Source organism: Bos taurus, unplaced genomic scaffold (genome assembly GCF_002263795.3).
Source record: "Bos taurus isolate L1 Dominette 01449 registration number 42190680 breed Hereford unplaced genomic scaffold, ARS-UCD2.0 Super-Scaffold_1723_ScbfJmS_2085, whole genome shotgun sequence".
NCBI classification, from domain to species: domain Eukaryota; kingdom Metazoa; phylum Chordata; class Mammalia; order Artiodactyla; family Bovidae; genus Bos; species Bos taurus.
In genome coordinates, this window is record NW_020192292.1 from 8143578 (window position 1) to 8161351 (window position 17774).

General features: G+C 42.7%; 2 pseudogenes; both read left to right on the forward strand.

Moving 5' to 3' along the window:
- LOC132342130 (rho guanine nucleotide exchange factor 6-like) overlaps positions 1-14346 on the forward strand; it is a 34791-nt pseudogene extending 20445 nt beyond the window's left edge.
- Positions 14347-15031: 685 nt separating this feature from the next.
- The window catches only part of LOC112441536 (rho guanine nucleotide exchange factor 6-like), a 79793-nt pseudogene continuing 77050 nt past the window's right edge, over positions 15032-17774 (forward strand).

The window sequence follows — 17774 nt, forward strand, 5'->3', positions numbered from 1 at the left end:
GGAATAGTCAGCAAATGTTTGTGGATCGTCTGTGTGGCAAGTGCTGAGCATTGTGGAAAAGGGCAGCATGTGTACGGGAAATAGTCATGGAGTTTCGCAGTGGATGTCTGGCTAGGTAGCCATGCTGCCAGAGTCTAGAGCATAATACAGAGTGGAAAGAGAAGTGCATTGTGTACTAAGGTAGAGTGTTGGAGGAAGACCCTATGGAGGAGACTGATGGAGGATGGGCCCCGAAGATCTGCTACAATTCAGATGATTGAGGGAGCTTGTTCATAAAGAGAAGGGTGCCTAGCAGAGAGCGGCACAGTGAAGGAAGCAAAGGATTCTGGGGCATACATAGAGGTGACGGTAAGAAATGACGCACTTGCTAGTGGTGAGACCAGCTTGAGAAGCACTTTGAATGCTGGTTTGAAGAGTGCAGACTTGATCTAGTAGGCAGTCATAGGCAAGGTTAGCTTAGGCTGAGAGATGTGACTTTTAACAGAAAGCACTGTTCATGCTGGCTTGGATGTCTGAGCTCCTGAAATGCCCACCTTCCTGTGTTTGGATGGTTTCCTAGCACAGATCTTGTTTTGGGGTCAGATGGAGGAAAATTAATTAACTTATTCATTAATTGGCTGATTGATGTCTGTTAGGCCTCGATGGGCATCTCTGAAAAGGCATAAATTTGAAAAAGTAACTCACATAGAGAACGTAAGGCACAGTATGCCAAAAGTCTTTGCCAAATGAATTGTTGAAGGTGAATTCAAAAGAAAAGAAAGAGAGTGGAGTAAGACTTTGGCACAACATCCTTCCCACCCAGATTACTGGTGTGGAGAGGACTTCAGGCGTGGTGATTTGTAGTCTTGCCAATTGCCCTGTCACTGCTTCTTCCTTCTCCTGGGTTACTTGCTGCGTATTTTGTCATGTCCCACTGTGCCCTGCTGGACTTGGACTCTGTTTTAAGGCAAGGGATAAACAGGTTTAATGTGGGCTGCATAGTGGCTGTCTTTTAAGCTGTTTTTACAATACACTGCTCAAAAAAAAAAAAAAAAAAAAAAGAATAACCCAGCCAGCCAAACAGTAACATCTCACAGTCCTTTCCAGCATCCCTTCTCTATAGTGGCCCACATCATGGTGCTTTGGGAGGAGATTTGTAACCACCCGAGCAAGCCAGAAATTGCATGGGCACATGAGTCACTGAAATCATCACCGTAGAGTTTGGAAAGCATCTTTAGTCACCTCACAGTCACTGGGATTCAGTTGGGGACAAGCACAGGTGTGTGTTAGTTTAGATAACAGATGTTTCCTGAAAAGTCATATGGAAATGGATCTTTTTCTTTGCTAATCATATTTCTTTTGGCCTTTACTTGTGAATCTTGACAATGCCTTTTCCTCAATTATAATTAATCACCAATTGTGAAAGCTTCTCAAACTGTAAATTCATCAAACAGTTATTGAATACCTACTATGTGACACTTTTCTAGACACTGAGGATCCAGAGATGAAAAAATTTTTAATACTATTGCAGTGTAGTTGATTTACAATGTTATGTTAATTTCTGCTGTACAGCAAAGTGATTCAGTTATACATTTTTTATATTCTTTTCCTTTATGTTTGTCCCAGGATATCAAATATACTTTCTTGTGCTATACAGTAGGACCTGGTTGTTTATCCATTCTAGTAAGTAATTAGTTTGCATCTGCTAAATCCCAAACTCCCAGTCCGTCCCTCCTCCACACCCAGATATGAAAATGTTTATAAAAAACCTGGCTTTATGGGGCTTATTTCAGTTTTTCTGATAGTCCACCCTACCAATCCACCAATGAATGGTGGTTTATTGAGTGTCTCATAGGTATTGAATGCTGGACCAGGGCTGGGGGACACTGTGCTGCTAAGAGTTGGCTTTCCAATGGGAAAGCCAGGGCTAATCTTAAATCCTGCAGAATAAGTAGAGAGTATAACACTGGAGTTGACTGAGAGCTTATGTATGTGCCATCTATGCAGACAGGAGGAAGAAAGAGAAGCATGAGGGTGGGGGACTTTAAGGAAGGCAGTGGATGAGACTGCTGGAGGGGGGACTACTGTGTTCATTGCCCACCTCCCTCCCTCAGCTTTGTACTCGTAAAGGCTGTATATTGTCACCCTGCTTATTTAACTTATATGCAGAGTACATCATGCAAAATGCCTGACTAGATGAAGCACAAGCTGGAATCAAGATTGCGGGGAGAAATATCAATAACCTTAGATATGCAGATGACACCACCCTTGTGGCATAAAGTGAAGAGGAAATAAAGAGCCTCTTGATGAAGGTGAAAGAGGAGATTGAAAAAGCTGGCTTAAAACTCAATATTCAAAAAACTAAGATCATGGCATCTGGTCCCGTCACTTCATGGCAAATAGATGGGCAAACAATGGAAACAGTGACAGGCTTTCTTGGGCTCCAAAATCACTGCAGGTGGTAACTGCAGCCATGAAATTAAAAGACCCTTGCTCCTTGGAAGAAAGCTATGACCAACCTAGACAGCATATTAAAAAGCAGAGACATTACTTTGCCCACAAATGTCTGTCTAGTCAAAGCTACGGTTTTTCCAGTAGTCATGTACGGATGTGAGAGTTGGACCATAAAGAAGGCTGAGCGCCAAAGAACTGATACTTTCAACTGTGGTGTTGAGAGACTCCTGAGAATCCTTGGACTGCAAGGAGAATCCAACCAGTCAATTCTAAAGGAAATCAGTCCTGAATATCATTGGAAGTACTGATGCTGAAGCTGAAGCTCCAAACTTTGGCACCTGATGCGAAGAACTGACTTATTTGAAAAGACCCTGATGCTGGGAAAGATGAAGGCAGGAGGAGAAGGGGACGAGAGAGGACCTGGTTGTTTATCCATTCTATAAGTATCGTTTGCATCTGCTAATCCCAGTCTCTCAGTCCATCCTCCCAATGCCCAGACATGAAGATGTTTTTAAAAAAACTGGTTTCATGGGACTTATTTAAGTTTCTCTGATAGTCCACCTTACCAGTTCACCAGTGAGTGATGATTTATTGATATAAGCTTGGCAGCTGCAGTCCATGGGGTTGCAAAGAGTTGGGTGCAACTGAACGACTGAGCACAACATGTAACACTAGTCTCTCCTGTGCATGGAATTTGTCGCAAAGCAGTTGCTTCTACTAGGTTTTCAGGCTCTGACCCTAATCATAGAAAGCAGGGGGCTTTGGGAACCCTGTCTTCACAGGAGAGTCCCCTCCTTCACTGCCTGGACAATAAACCAGCAGGAGCTCTCGGCTCTTAGACTTTCTGAGCCTCTTCTCGTGGTCTTTTTACCTATGGCTGGATTCCTCATGGGGAGTTCTAAAAGAAATAGTAACCTGGAATATCTAGGGTGTTTTTTATCTTTTTAAATTTATCCTTACATGAAAGGACAAGGAAGAAGTATAAGGATGAGGATGTTGATTTGGGACCCCATGTTCAGGCATTTCAGTATAAAAATGGATTTTCCAAAAAGTTTGTTTTAAGTTATTTTAAGGAACACAGCACATTTTCCCATAGAAATATGGCGCTACACGGTGACTGTTTTCTGGCCGGCCCCACAGCGGCTTGTTTAATAACTAATGTGACTGAATTACAGATGTCACGGTGACTAAGTGGCGGGAATGACCACTGTATCTCTGGGAAAACATGTTCCTTGTTCCAATCTGCAAGACTAAGAAATAAGTCGCCTCTCTGAAGGGGTGGGACTTGGGGCTCAGGGAGGACACCCCCAGCTCTGGTGCACAGATGCTCCAGCAGCTGGGGCATCCCATGTCTGTCCGCCCCACCCCTCAAAACTGGCAGCTTGTATGACTCTAGTGACAGGGGCACAGGAGGAAGGTGGTGGGCGGGAGGGGGCCACAGCGGCCATCTGGCTGGGCGGCAGCTGGTTCTAGGTCTTCGGCTTCCCTCCTTGGCTTGGCAAGTGCTATTTATAAGAGAGATTTCGTCTGTTCCTTTCCTTCACATCTACTGTCTTTTTGGTGAGATTATCCAAAGCCAATTGTCCTCTCTCTTTCTCTTTTTAATCTTGGCACTGTTTCCACCAGGATGCCCCTATCATTCCTCATTCCTTTGCTTCTTTCCTGAACACTTGCTACTTCAACTGAAGATAAATTTCTGTCGTGGAGAAAGTGGTTTTTGCCATAAACATGTGCTCACAAGGAAGAATGGAGATCATAAAGTTGGATGTGGTGATGTCAGTGATGCTGGAGGAAGCCATCTGGAAGTGGACTTGGGGATTTCAAGATGAGGCATGAGCAGTAACAATTAGGCTCAGACCTTTGCTCGTTTTACAGGAGCTCTGTGAAGCTGGACTTCCTGGCTCTGGATATCATGAGGTCCAAGTCATCAAGAAGCCTATAATTAGTTATCTAAATAACTCTGTATAAATTCAACAGAAACAAAAGGACATAGATGGTCAAAGCCATCCCAATTGCAACACGAGTCCCACGAGGCACTGGCAGGAAGATAGAGCCAGAATTTATAATAAGCCATTTAAAAATGACATTTTGAAAAAAAAAATCATCTGTAACAGGTAATAATTATGTTAGGCTGCGATACTCCAGACCCCTTTGCTCTGATTCTGTATTATCCAACAAATTTCTGATTGTAATTTGGCTTACCATGTAGATTTCTCTGTTGGGAGAGAGTGAGTAGACCATAAAATGGAAGGATCCAATCCTCTTAATGGTTCATTTTTTTTGAAAAAATTAGTAACAATGGCTTTTTCGCTTTATGTATTAGCCTTTTGTGAACGTGGTTAATGTGAGTCTATTTCAAGAGCTTGAGATTTGAAGACCAGATTCTGGACCTTGGGACCCAGCCAAGATGCTGCCTTGGGAGCCCCTGTTCAGAGGATGAATCAGCAGGCCTTTTACTGCGCTTCTTTGGTCAAAGACATCTCTCACCATCCCAGATGGGAAACAGAGACACAAAGAAAGTAGTGTTGCTTTCCCTTGAGTCCTCACAACTGCCCCGCAGTGACAAATCTTGGATTAGAGTCAAGGTTTCCTGACCCTCACGTCGGTGCTCTTTCAGTACAACCGATGTTATTGCAGCTACGTGCATAAGTCAGACCTTTTCTCTAAATGGCTGAAGTGTAGAGAAGGGAAGGAAATAAGGAGAGAAGTAGCGAGCAGGCTTTGCGCCATATCAAATTGGAAGAGTTTTCATTTAAAACCAAGCAGAGTATAAATGCTAACTCCTGTATTCTAGTAAGTGGAATACCAGTGTCGAGGTGGGTCCAGTTTCTGAGATGAGAGGATTATTTGTTGCGGACTGGGTGACTGCTTTTAGGAGGAGCTGGGTGGAAGCATCCCAGGTCATGTCTACAAAGCCAGGAGCACTGCCACCCAGTGAAATATGACTAAGCAGCTCAGATTGGCTTGCTCTGTCGCACGATGTAATGACATTTCCTCCAAAGTTCAGGGGTTAACAGAGGGCAGCGTGCTCAGCTGTGAGGATTAGAGATGTGATTCAAGATGGTCTAAGTTAATTTAAGATCTTATTCAATAAGAACAAGGAGAACAAGGAAGAGATGGAATGTTCCTAAAATATTTGAAAAAAGTTTTTTTTTTTTTTTTAAATGGGGCCAGAAACATAAGCTATATCCATGTGGTCTCACTGAATCACTTGCTTTTGCAGTTGATTAAGGCTTTAATAGTTTGAGTGATGGAGTCTATTGTGATCCTCTCAAACCCTGAAATTAGCTTTAAATGAAATGCACTGAGTGGTACTGAAGCCACATGGCATTAGAGGCATCACCTAGTTCTGAACTGGTTTGTGGTATGGCTTCTTGTCTTAACGAGGATGTGGCTGGGGCTATGACTGGTTAACGCAGATGCTTAGAGTATGATGCTGAGGAATGGTTTCACTTGGTCCTGTAACCATGGGCCAGATCCCCAACCCACACCCCATCAGCCAACACTTAACGTATATGGACGATGGAACCAGAACCAACAAACGGGAGTAAGTTAGTGCAGCCCTGACCCCTTCTGGCAAAATACGACGAGGTGCCTGCTGGGTCAGGGCTGCCCCCTGAAATGAGAAAGACAGCACAGGAGTTAGGCAAACCCCTGCAGAAGACAGTCTTCTCATATAGGTGAGTTTCTCTTTGTCACAATTAGTTGAACTAAGTTGTCTTAGAGGTTGTAACCAGCTTGCTGCAGGTGGTAAAGGTACTCCTTGTATTGACAGCAGCAAGGGATTTCTTTTCATGTACAGACTCACAGATTTCGTTCTCATCTTTTTATGTCAGGAAAACATGGTGGCTCAGATGGTAAGGGGGCTATCTGCGATGCAGGAAACCTGGGTTCGATCCCTGGGTCAGGAAGATCCCCTGGAGAAAGCAAATGGCAACCCACTCCAGTATTTTTGCCTGGAGAATTCCATGGACAGAGGAGCCTGGTGGGCTACAGTCCGTGGGGTCACAAAGAGTCGGGGCGTGACTGAGCAACTAACACACACACATAAAACTTCGGGTATGCATACAGGGCTAAAATGCTCCTCAGAGCACTTTCTTGTATATTTTTATTGATTCCATCACATTCTTGCTTTGTGACTTAACTACTTACTTTGAGTCACCATTTACTTATCTATAAAATGGGGAAAATAACTGGTACCCAGATTATACAGGCTTGCTGGGAGAATCAAGGGCAATGAATGGATGGTGTCAGCCCATAGCACATAGCAAGGGCTCAGTAAATCAGGAAATTGTAGCAGTAAGATTACCAAATGGTTGGGGGAGTGTCTTCTTCCTGCACTTCCTTACTTTTGTCAGTGTAGGGAAGATGTCATAAAATAGCATACATGTTGAAACTGAAAACTCCTCCAAAAAGGATCTATTTGTAAAGCCATATAAATATTAACTTCTGTGCAGCTTATATTGGCAGATCCCCAGTGGTTCAGAATTAACACCTGGTATTTAGTGGATGGAAATAGGTTTTGCTGTCATTGTGGGATATCCAAAATGGAAAATGTGGGGAAACATTTAAAAATGAAAGGCTTTGTCTGATTTCAGCTGCTGAATGTAGGACTAGACCCTTAGGCTGGCTCTATGTAAATAGTTAAAATCTTTAATGAACTTTACTCCCTGTCTCTCCATTGCTTACCCAGTGTAGAGTAAATGTTTTTCTGTTGTTGTTATTCTTGAACCTTGCCTCATTCCATGGCAGGCCTGGGACCTTGAAGCCATTGAGCTGTAGTCCAAGAAGCAATCTTTTCTTTCCTGCCTGCCTCACAGTAGTGGTGAATGGAGGCAGGGAATCCTGCTGTTCATACCGACCTTCACAGATCCAACTGGAACTAAGCAGCTAATTTCTGCACCAAATAAGTATCAAGAAAGTTCAGCTAGGGACTTCCCTGGTGGTCCAGTGGTTAGACTCCAATGCTTCCAGTGCAGGGGACACAGGTTCAATCCCTGGTCAGGGAACTAAGATCCCACATGCTGCATTGTGTGGACCAAAAAAAAAAAAAAAGAAAAAAAAGTTCAGCTAATCTGAAGCTCAGTTTCATACCAGGGACACTAAACAGGTGCATGAAGCTTGCATAGAGAAGCCAGAGATGCGTGTCATCCGGCCATTGTATTGGGAAATCACATACAGCATCTGAGCACAAATTTGCATTACCTTTTCACCATCCCAGTGCTTTGGAGATAGAAAAGGGGAATTGGTTGTCCATTTTGTACATGTGAATGATTGGGATTAATTCTAGGCAAGTGACTTGTATTGGAGTCTGCTTACCTCATACCCTGCCCATGGTGGGGGAGTCTCCCTTGCTTTTTCCCAGTTGGGTGCCAGTGCCCTTAGTTTTTCTCCACATCATCGTCTCTGAACTTGGTTTCACACCTCTCATTTCCACTAAGGTGTAAAAGACTGATAGCAGCTGAAAGTATTGCACTTTCTATAGACAGTATTTTCCATTTTAGTAGGTGACCAATCTCAAGAGCGAGGAAGAAGGTCTGGGATGGAATGTGCAGTATTATTCCATGTGATGCTCGTGAGGGTGCGGTGCAGTGGAGGGTGACATGGTTCTGTCTAACTTTCCATTGGCTCAGAAATCATAACCCTCAGGCTTTGCCTTCTCTACTAGTCCTGAGAGGCCCCTTCCAACTTCTTCCTGTGTAGTTCCGAGTGCTTCAGAACAGCATCTGTGGGTAAATTCTACTGTATTGAGGTTTTCTAAAAAAGGGAACTGTGTATAGTGCAGGCAACTTCCCTCAAGCAGATGCAGTGCCTCTTGCTGATGCATGTTTCATTTTCTGATCAATGTCTTTATTCTCAAATTCAGCCAAGTACCAACACAAGTGGGCTTCCCTAGCGGCTCAGTGGTAAAGACTCCGCCTGCCAATGCAGGAAATGTGGATTCGATCCCTGGGTCGAGAAGATCCCTTGGAGAAGGCAATGGCACCCCACTCCAGTATTCTTGCCTGGAAAATCCCATGGACAGAGGAGCCTGGCAGGCTACAGTTCATGGGGTTGCAAAGAGTTGGACACGCCTGAGCGACTAAACAACAACTAATACAAGTGAATATGGCCAGTGTGGTCGCCTATAGGAGGTCAATTAACCTGGATAAGGAGCAACCTCAAAAGAAAGGTGAAGGTTTTTATCACAGTTCTCGGCCTTTTTCTGCTGATATTTACATCCATTTATTATTTTAGACACTACTCATCTCCACCACATCTGCCCAATACACACATCCACGTGCATACACATGCTCACACTCCCACTAGGAGTTTTTTGCTTTGTTACCATTTTGGCATACATGTCATTAACACTTTCCCATTGATATCACTTCTAAGGGAGATGCAGTAAGTCTGGAATCCCATGGGATACTTGATAGTGTCTCTAGGGTCTGTTGCATCTTGTTCACTCAGGTCTTGGCAAACTAGAACAGAATGCCTATCCATTTATTCCTGGAAACCTTTGAATTTTAGATTGTAGCATTCAGGAACATATTTGGATTGTAGTGTCCTTTAACTCTTTAGTAATACTGACATCTCCCCTTTGCTAGAAGTATATTAGAATCTCATTTTTAGATGCGATTGGGCTCGTCAGTCATTTTAAGTTTGAATGCAAAACATTCATTGATTAAATGAATAAAGACTTGTGGGTCTCAGAAGAGGCCCACATTTGCATATATTGTTTACACTGATGGCCTCCCTCCCAAATGTGGGGAAAAAATGGATACTATATATTTTCACTCAAGAGACAGATTTTAGGTCTTAAAGAATATGTACACAAAGAAGATAAAATTGGATCTTGACATAGCTCCCAGAAAACATGCAGATTAGAAATGGAACAAATGTCCCTACCTTCCCATCAGGGAAGACAGATCCTTCAGAATCTTAGGCTCATTACCAACCATGCCCCACATGAAAAGGTACATTTTATTCCATCACCACACTGGGGGAAAAAGGATGCAAACTTCTTGACATCCTGGAAAAAACTGTTTTAAGGTATATTTCCATCCAGAAACTGGGCATCTGGTTAAGCATTGGAGAGTGGTGCTAGTGGTAAAGAATCCACCTGCCAATACAGGAGATATGGGTTCGATCCCTGGGTCGAGAAGATCCCTGGAGAAGGAAATGGCAACCCACTCCAGTATTCTTGCCTGGGAAATCCCGTGGACAGAGGAGTGTGGTGGGCTATAATCCATTGGGTAGCAAGAGTCAGATACAACTGAGTACAGCATGGCACAGCACAATAGATAATATATATAGATCTGGGAATCCAGGTGGCTCGGTGGTAAAGAATCTGCCTGCCAATGAAGGAGATGTGGGTTCAATCCCTGGGTTGGGAAGATCCCCTGGAGAAAGAAATGGCAACCCACTCCAGTATTCTTGCTTGGGAAATCCCATGCACAGAGGAACCTGGCAGGCTACAGTCCATGGGGTCACAAGAGTCAGACAAGACTTAGCCACTAAACCATATATAGATCTGTATCATTGACTGGCAGATTAATAGGTTGAGCCTGTGCTTGAGCAGACTTCTAGTTTCAAAATACACATTTATGAGACTAGAAGACATCTCCATACACTTTTAATACATTGAATGCATTTGAAATTTTATTCTTAAATTTGTGAAATTATTTTTTACTAAAGTATAGTTGATCTACAATGTTTTGGGTGTACAGCAAAGTGATTGACTTATACATCTATAGATCTATTCCTTTTCAGATTCACTTCCATGATAGCTTATTACAAGATATTGAATACATTTTTAAATGAACAATTGTCTTTAAAAACAGTAACCGCTTGGTATCTTCCCTAGGGACAGAGGATATCAGAATGATGATTGTAACTGGCCAAGTGAAATATTGTATTTCTTCAATGTTTTGCTGCCAGCAGATGAGCAATACCAGGAAGGCCAGAGGTCATATCCGGAGAAGTTACCTAAGGCCAGGAAGAACCTAGAGGCTCAGAGTGGCCAAGGGTCAGATCCATGAAGATGAGCTGAGAGGGGCAAGGTCAAGCGGCAGAAACTGGGCACTGAGGCTGGGAACAGGAGGCAGGCCTAGGCAGGAAGTTTGGGCAGTGTGAAGTTGGGACCCAGTGGGTGGCCACAGCAAGGATGGACAGAAGAGAGGAAGGCAGTGCTGACAGTGCCCGGCTGAGAACAGTGAATAAACTGCACTGAGGAAAGGGTGTCACAAGGGCTCCCCCTCCTTCGGTAGGTGATGGGCGCTGACTGTAACCCAGCACAGGGTTTCCGGTAACTGGGCCGAGAGTATTGATGGGTTCAGGTCAGAAGAGCAGGTCTGTGCATTTCCTGGTGGGCGCTGCACTCGGCATAGTTCTCATTTCCCATTACTGCTTCTCTCTGACTCACTGATGGCTGCCACATGTCATTAGGCGGCTTTGCTGCCGCTTTCATTTTTTCCCAAAGGTATACAGAGGTTTGGGTCTTGGCTTTTACATTATTTTCCCCTGAGAGCTGGAGGAAGTAGCCTTCTGATAGTTTGGTTTGTTGAGTTGAATACTTACAGTGTCTTAACAGTTTCAATTTCCTTTCTCATAGATATTTGATCCTGATGACCTTTATGCAGGGGTCAATTTCTCCAAGGTTCTGAACACTCTTTTAGCTGTCAACAAAGCAACAGAAGGTAAGTAGGGCTTGAGATGGGTAGGGGGGTCTGGGTGACATGTTTGGGTTCACGTGTCTCTGATTCCTCTAGGATCCGACTATGGCCACAACTGTGCCCTTGGGACAGATTTCTCTCTTCCCCTTAAAAGAACCCCAATGGGTGCCAGATGCTTTAATTCGTCATACTTTAGGATTTCAACATAACTATTACAGATGTTTTTCTAATGCCCTTAATATAATAAGAATCAAGAAACAATTTCATTCAAAGCTATCAAATAGGCCCCTGAGTATAACAAGGCAGAAAATTAAAAGGAAAAAGATCAGTTCCTTTTTTCATAAAGTTTACAAAATGCAGCCGTTACTTCCCTTTCCCCGCCAGAGACATTTTTTTTTTTTCTCATAGTTTTCAGTATGTCTTTGTCCATGTTAAGGAACCCTTCAGTAACCTTGCACTGGAAATGAAACCTCAGGTTCATAGTGAGAGAAAAGAACATCATTTATTTAAATGTTTAGTACCCATCACATTGGCAGAATGAAATAAATATAAATCTTAGTACATGTGAACCAAATGATGATAACCTTAAAGGATAGCTTCATTCCTTCTGTGATACAGCAGTCTCTTACTGAGAGCAGGGCAGTAATAACCATAGTTAACATGCGTTGAGCCCTTACCATGGGTCATGGCCGTCCTAAGAGCCATCAGTAGTCTCATTTAATCTTTGAAACAACCCTGGGAGTAGGTGGAGTAGGTGTCAATAGTAGGTCCATATTACAGAAGAGGAAAGTCAGGCCTGTAGTGGTTCGAGTAGAAAGTAAGCAGCAGACCTGGGATTCAGACCCACAGCTCACTGACTTTAGAGCCCCGATGCTCCAACTTGGGTCTTGCTGCTCAAAACACTGGAAAGTCAACACGCTGTGTGCCCAGCACTGCCAGGTGCTACAAAGGAAGTGTAAGACGTGGTCCCCGCCCTGGAGAAAATTACCATCTATTTAGGGAGACTCAACTTACCCACATGAAACAATTAAAGAACAAGAACAGACAATATAATCAAGTGCCAAGAGGCTGGGGCATCTAGGAAGCTATCAAGTAATTACAGTTTTAGTCAAAAGAGCTGTATATAATAGCAATAAATGTAAAAATACTTCTCTGAAGTTGTTCTTTTGCTTTCTGGAAGAAAATGCTTTGGCGCTATTGCAAGGCGTATAGCAGAAAGTACAGCTAATTCAAGTAACTATATTTAACACACATGACAACTATCCAGTTCTGGGCAGGGAGGATTGTATAATTCTAACATTATGCATACAAATTATATGTTCCTTTGCCAAACTCTCCTAGCAAGTTTTACAGTCTCTTCCCTTGCCACAGATATTTATAAAATACAAGAGGTGAAAGTTAAAACCCACAGCATCAAGGAAATTACTTGGATACTGAGCTTGTCGCCTAGGGAATGTTTGGGCTTTAGACTTTTGCAGTTTATATCTTTTAAAAATAAATGGAGAGGAAAAGAACTCTCATTTGAATTTGTCAGGAAGCCAACTCCTCCCTTTAGTATGCTCTGGGCATTCTGAAAACACCCAACTCAGCGCTGGGCTGATCGAATTTCACATGGTTTCAAGGAAAAGACTCTTGAGTTTGAGTTTAAAAAAAAAAAAAAGATTCTAGTATCAAGACTGCATCTTTCCCAGACGCACATTCTCTCTCATTCTCATTCTCCCATCCCCCAGGCACAAGGAAGATTTGGACATCATATGTGCCACATAGACTGCTCCATGGTGAGGAAGAAAAGAACCACTCAGTTACGGGCCAAAAAACAAAGCGAGAAATTTAAAATATTTCAAAGTAATAAGAGCCACAGACAGCTGTTTTGGTACCCATATAGTTCTGCTGGGGATCACAGGGCATACTGTTCCAACGGGTTCAGGAGCAAAGTGTTGTAGAGAAATGGGTTAAGAGAAAATGTGGTTGTGTTTGCTGTTTTTCATTCTACTGGAGAACAATGGCCAGTAAGGTTAAGAAAGAGAAGTTGGCCACTGCAACGGAGGGGAGGGGGGATGAATAAGCTCAGCATGTTCATCATGGAACAGTTAGAAGTCTGGTCAGATTGCCTTTGATAATGTCCCGTGAAAGAAAATATTTTGCTGGAGACGTTTTTCTGACACAAGGGGCTCTCTTTAACGGTACCCTTTTCCTCTTTTCACAGATCAGCTCTCAGAAAGGCCATGTGGACGTTCTCTTCTCTTAGCGCTGCTAATAGTTCTCAGACAAACCCACAGGGAGCAGTTTCTAGCACAGCTCCAGGACTGCAAAGGCAGTCAAAGCCAGGGTAAGTATGGTCCCCAATTCCCCTGGCTGTTTTTAAAATCCGTAAAATTCGATGGCTATCTTGGCTACATCCTCCATAGGTGGTGAGATACCATCCTGTTTGGTTTGGGGTGTTGTGATAAAATGAATTTGGAACCTCACCCCAATTCAGGCTGGCCCAAGGGAACGCATCAAAGGCATGTGGCCACAGAGTCAGAAAGTCAGGGTTGAAGCCTCAAAGTTCTATCCCTTTCTACTGGAGTGGGTAGCCATTCCCTTCTCCAGGGGATCTTCCTGACCCAGGGATTGAAACCCAGGTCTCCTGCATTGCAGGCAGATTCTTGACTGTCTGAGCCACCAGGGAAGCCCATCCCTTTCTAGAATTGAGCAACTGAGAGCCCTATGCAAATGTCAGTTGTTCGTCCGACTTCCTGAGGGAAGTTTGCTGTATTTCCCCGTCACCACCACCCACCCCCCGCCCCACTTATTAAGAGAACTAAATAGCTCCTGGCACAGTGCAGGCAATCAATGCACATTACTTGCTCTCATCATCATCACTGCCATTTTCTTTTTCTCTTTGCATTCCTACTGAGCTCGAGAGGAGCTCCTGTAATTGGGATGGCTCAGTTATCATTGCATTTGGTCTTAATGGGAGCTTTTGGAAGGAAGCACCCTAAGCTTCTGCTCTTTTGAGACCTTTATTTCCGTGTCAAAATCCACCCACTTGCTTTAAGCCATCAGGAGCTATTAGTTCCAAAGTACTTTAATTACTTCAAAGCACTTAACTTTGGAGATCAGACATCCCTTTCAGAAGCTGATGAACACTTGTAAGGTTCCATACCCCTTGGGCCCTCTCAAATTGTATGCAAAAACTTTTCTCTCTGAATTTTACTAGTCTCTGTTTTGGGTAAAGGCACATTGTGCTATCATCTTCTCAGGGAACCTGTGACAGGTTAAGAGCTCCTGACTTGGGTAACTATGGGAATATTTGATCTTTGGCATATGACTAAAGCCTTAGCCAATTTAAGATATTCTTAGTAATTGGGAGGGTGGGAGGCAGATTTTATGAGAGGAGGTTAGTACCTAATCTTGGTCATGTAATTATGTAAGACTTTGTCTGGGTGTTGGGTACAGGCAGAGTGGGATAGTTTATTAATCTACTTTGTTTCCTAGCTCATTTAAATAAGTATCTTTCAGGAATTCCCTGGCAATCCAGTGATTAGGACTCCATGCTTCCCATTGCGGGGGCCTGGATTTGATTCTTGGTCGGGAAAACTAAGATCCCACAAGCTGAGTTGGTGTGGCCAAAAAAAATAAAAGTAGTATCTTTAGATAAACTGGTGGGGGACAAGGAGATGAAGGCATGACCCCCTCCAAAATTACACATGCTCACAAATGCAAAAGTTTGCCTACAATTTTGAGGGCTTTATTAATTCCCTTCTTCTCACCGCTTGCGCCCTGGCAGGGCCTAACCTATGTTAGGGCCCATTCCTAAGTTAAAGATTCAAGACTGAGATAGACCTGGGGTTTATCCTTGGTCACCCTACTTTATTTGCCCTAAATTCATAGAATTTCTGCCCCAGCCTCATTGAGATGAGTACCTAATCTTGGTGTGACTTTTATTTCTCTAGGAGATGACGGAAAATGGAAGTCACCAGTTGATAGTAAAGGCAAGATTCAAACTTTAAGCAGACTAATGAAGACGAAGCTGTCTGTCTGTAAAGGGGACATCATTTATGTCACTAGAGTTGAAGAAGGAGGGCTGGTGGGAAGGCACATTAAATGGGGAGAACGGGCTGGTTCCCTAGTAATTATGTCCGAGAAATTAAATCCAGCGGTAAGTCAATCTTTCCAAAGCTTTTTTGACTCTGACTCCTCTATGTTCTTGGTCTTTGGACGGAAAATCTTGCCAGTTTTCATTGTTCAAGAATTGTTTGTACTGGTATATGTGAAAAAGACTAGAAACAGAACTGGATAAAAAAATCTGTGATTAGATATTTTGAAGCCAAGTTGTATTTAGATTACATCAAGGCGGCAAAAAAACTAAAAAAGCAAAAGAATTCAAAGCTTAGACAACTGTTCCACCCTACTATGTCCCTTTGCTGCTACTAATTCTAGCTCATGTAGCCATGTACAAAGTCTTCCTGCTACTCCAAGAATCACTGATGGCAGAATACAATAATAAGAGAGGCCATGTGCTCACTTCCTTTTTTTATCCCTAAGCTCTTTGAGCAAACTAAGTCTAAATGTCTCAGAGATATGTAGGAGAAATAATCACAAGGCTGCAGGAAGCTGTCTGGCCACTTTGATTCTAAATAAGATTACCCTGAAAGTCGTTGTACACTGCTAACCGTTTACCCTTTTCATGATGATACCCAGAGAAATGCAATCTAAATCACTCATCAGTATCATTCTAGAACTTTCTTAGGTAACTTACTTGCCTTTTATTCTTCAAGAAACTAAATCTTGCTTATATTACAAAACCAACAAAAATCTCTGGCATTATAAAAATAATGTCATAATACAGATAAAATAAGGTTCAGTTATTCACATTATTATAGCTCTTCAATGCTTCAAAACTATTTACCCAGGGGCTCCTTTTGAGTAGTTAGCTCCTTGGTATATTTTTTCCTTTGGTTGATGTCTTTTTTTGCTTTTTTAATACCTCAAAATTAATACTATTATTTAATAAGATTATAGGCTCACTATAAGTTAAAACTTACCAAAATAGATAGTGGAGATAATAAAAGTTCCCCTCTCATCTCCTCCTCCAGATAACCACTGTTAGGAGCTTTTCCCTAAAGTATTTGAGCTAAAATTTAGCTTCACGCTTTTCTGTGTTGTGTATCGGGTGAAGGTGGAGCATTTCCTTTAATGGAATGAGTATTTACTAACAGATTTCTAATTATGTGTGTGTGTGTAAATGTCTTAGTATCTTTTAGTACTGGGAATCGAGGAGTTTCTGTTGAGCCCTGAAGTATTTTCATGGGCTTTGCCTGGAATTTCCTTGGTTTTGATGATTTCCACAGCCGATTTTTACCCCTTTTACATCTTTCAATGTGTATAATCTGATTGTTAGAATCTCTAAATAATTTGACAAATTCACCCTAACTTTGTTCACTGATTCAATGCCTTCATCAGAAAAGTAAAAGGAACAGCCCTTGCTTCCTGGCCTGGCCTGGGAATCCCAAGCATTGTTGAGGGGATGCAGGTAGCGAACAGACAGCACGCCGCACTCCTTATATATATAGTGTCCCTTACTGAGATGCCTTGTAGCATATAGTCTGGCTCCTCCCTTGTGAACCAACCACCCTGAGCAGTTTGTCCTGGTCTTGGACCCCTTCTCTTTGAGTTTTTTTCCTAAACTCCTCTTTGGTTTTAACAACTCAGTTTAAGGATACACTTGGAAGCCTCTGGCTTTTGTTTGAGCACCTGGGGAAACCTACCCTTAGAAACTCTTTTCCAGCTGTCAAGAATAGGTTCTGGCTAACTGGGGTCCAGGAGGCCAGCCTATCAGGGAAAGCCTAGGAACTGCAAGAGTAGGACCACTTCCCACCTAGTTTATTGCAATAGCTTCTAAACTGGCATCCCTGCCTCCTGTCCTTGTCACTCCCTATAGTGTAATTTAAACTCAGTAGCCAGAGGGTACTTTTAAAATGTACCTTGAAAAAAAAATTAAAAAAATATAAAATGTACCTTGAGCATTATTAAAATGATTAGAGAGGGTACTTTTAAAATGATCCTTTTAAAATGTAACTTGAGTACTATAATGGCTCCAGCTCAAAAAACAGTGAAGGTCAAGGTCATCCCAATAGTCTACATGGCCTCCAGGATTTGGCCTCTGGTGTTCCCCTCTGACCTTCTTTCTGACTCTCTCCCCTCACTTTTCCCCACTTCCACGCGGGCCTCCTGGTTGCCTGTTCCAGACAGGTTCCTGCCTCCACCTGCTGTCCCTCCACCCTTACCTACTTCAGGTCTTTGCTCCCTTGTTGGCTTTGAAAGTAGCATCTTATCAGGTCACCCAGGGGGAAATTGGAACCCCTGTTCTCACTACCTTGTCCCCTTTCCCTTTTGTAGGTTTTTTTTTTTTTTTTAACCATTTTATTTCTAACAGTGTATATTTATTTATTTATTTATTTCATTTACCATCTGTATTCTACCATTAGCGTATAAATGCCAACAAGGGCAGAGATGTTTTTTCTGTTGGTTTGGCCGGTAAATATTTGTAAAATGAATGAATGTTGTGGGGCAAGGTCATTCAATTCTGTTTCAGCTTGTTCGTTGAGTATTTCCTGGGTACTGGGTGGGCTTGTGCTGTACTTACCCACTCAGTCGTGTCTGACTCTTTGCGACCCCGGACTGTAGCCCACCAAGGGC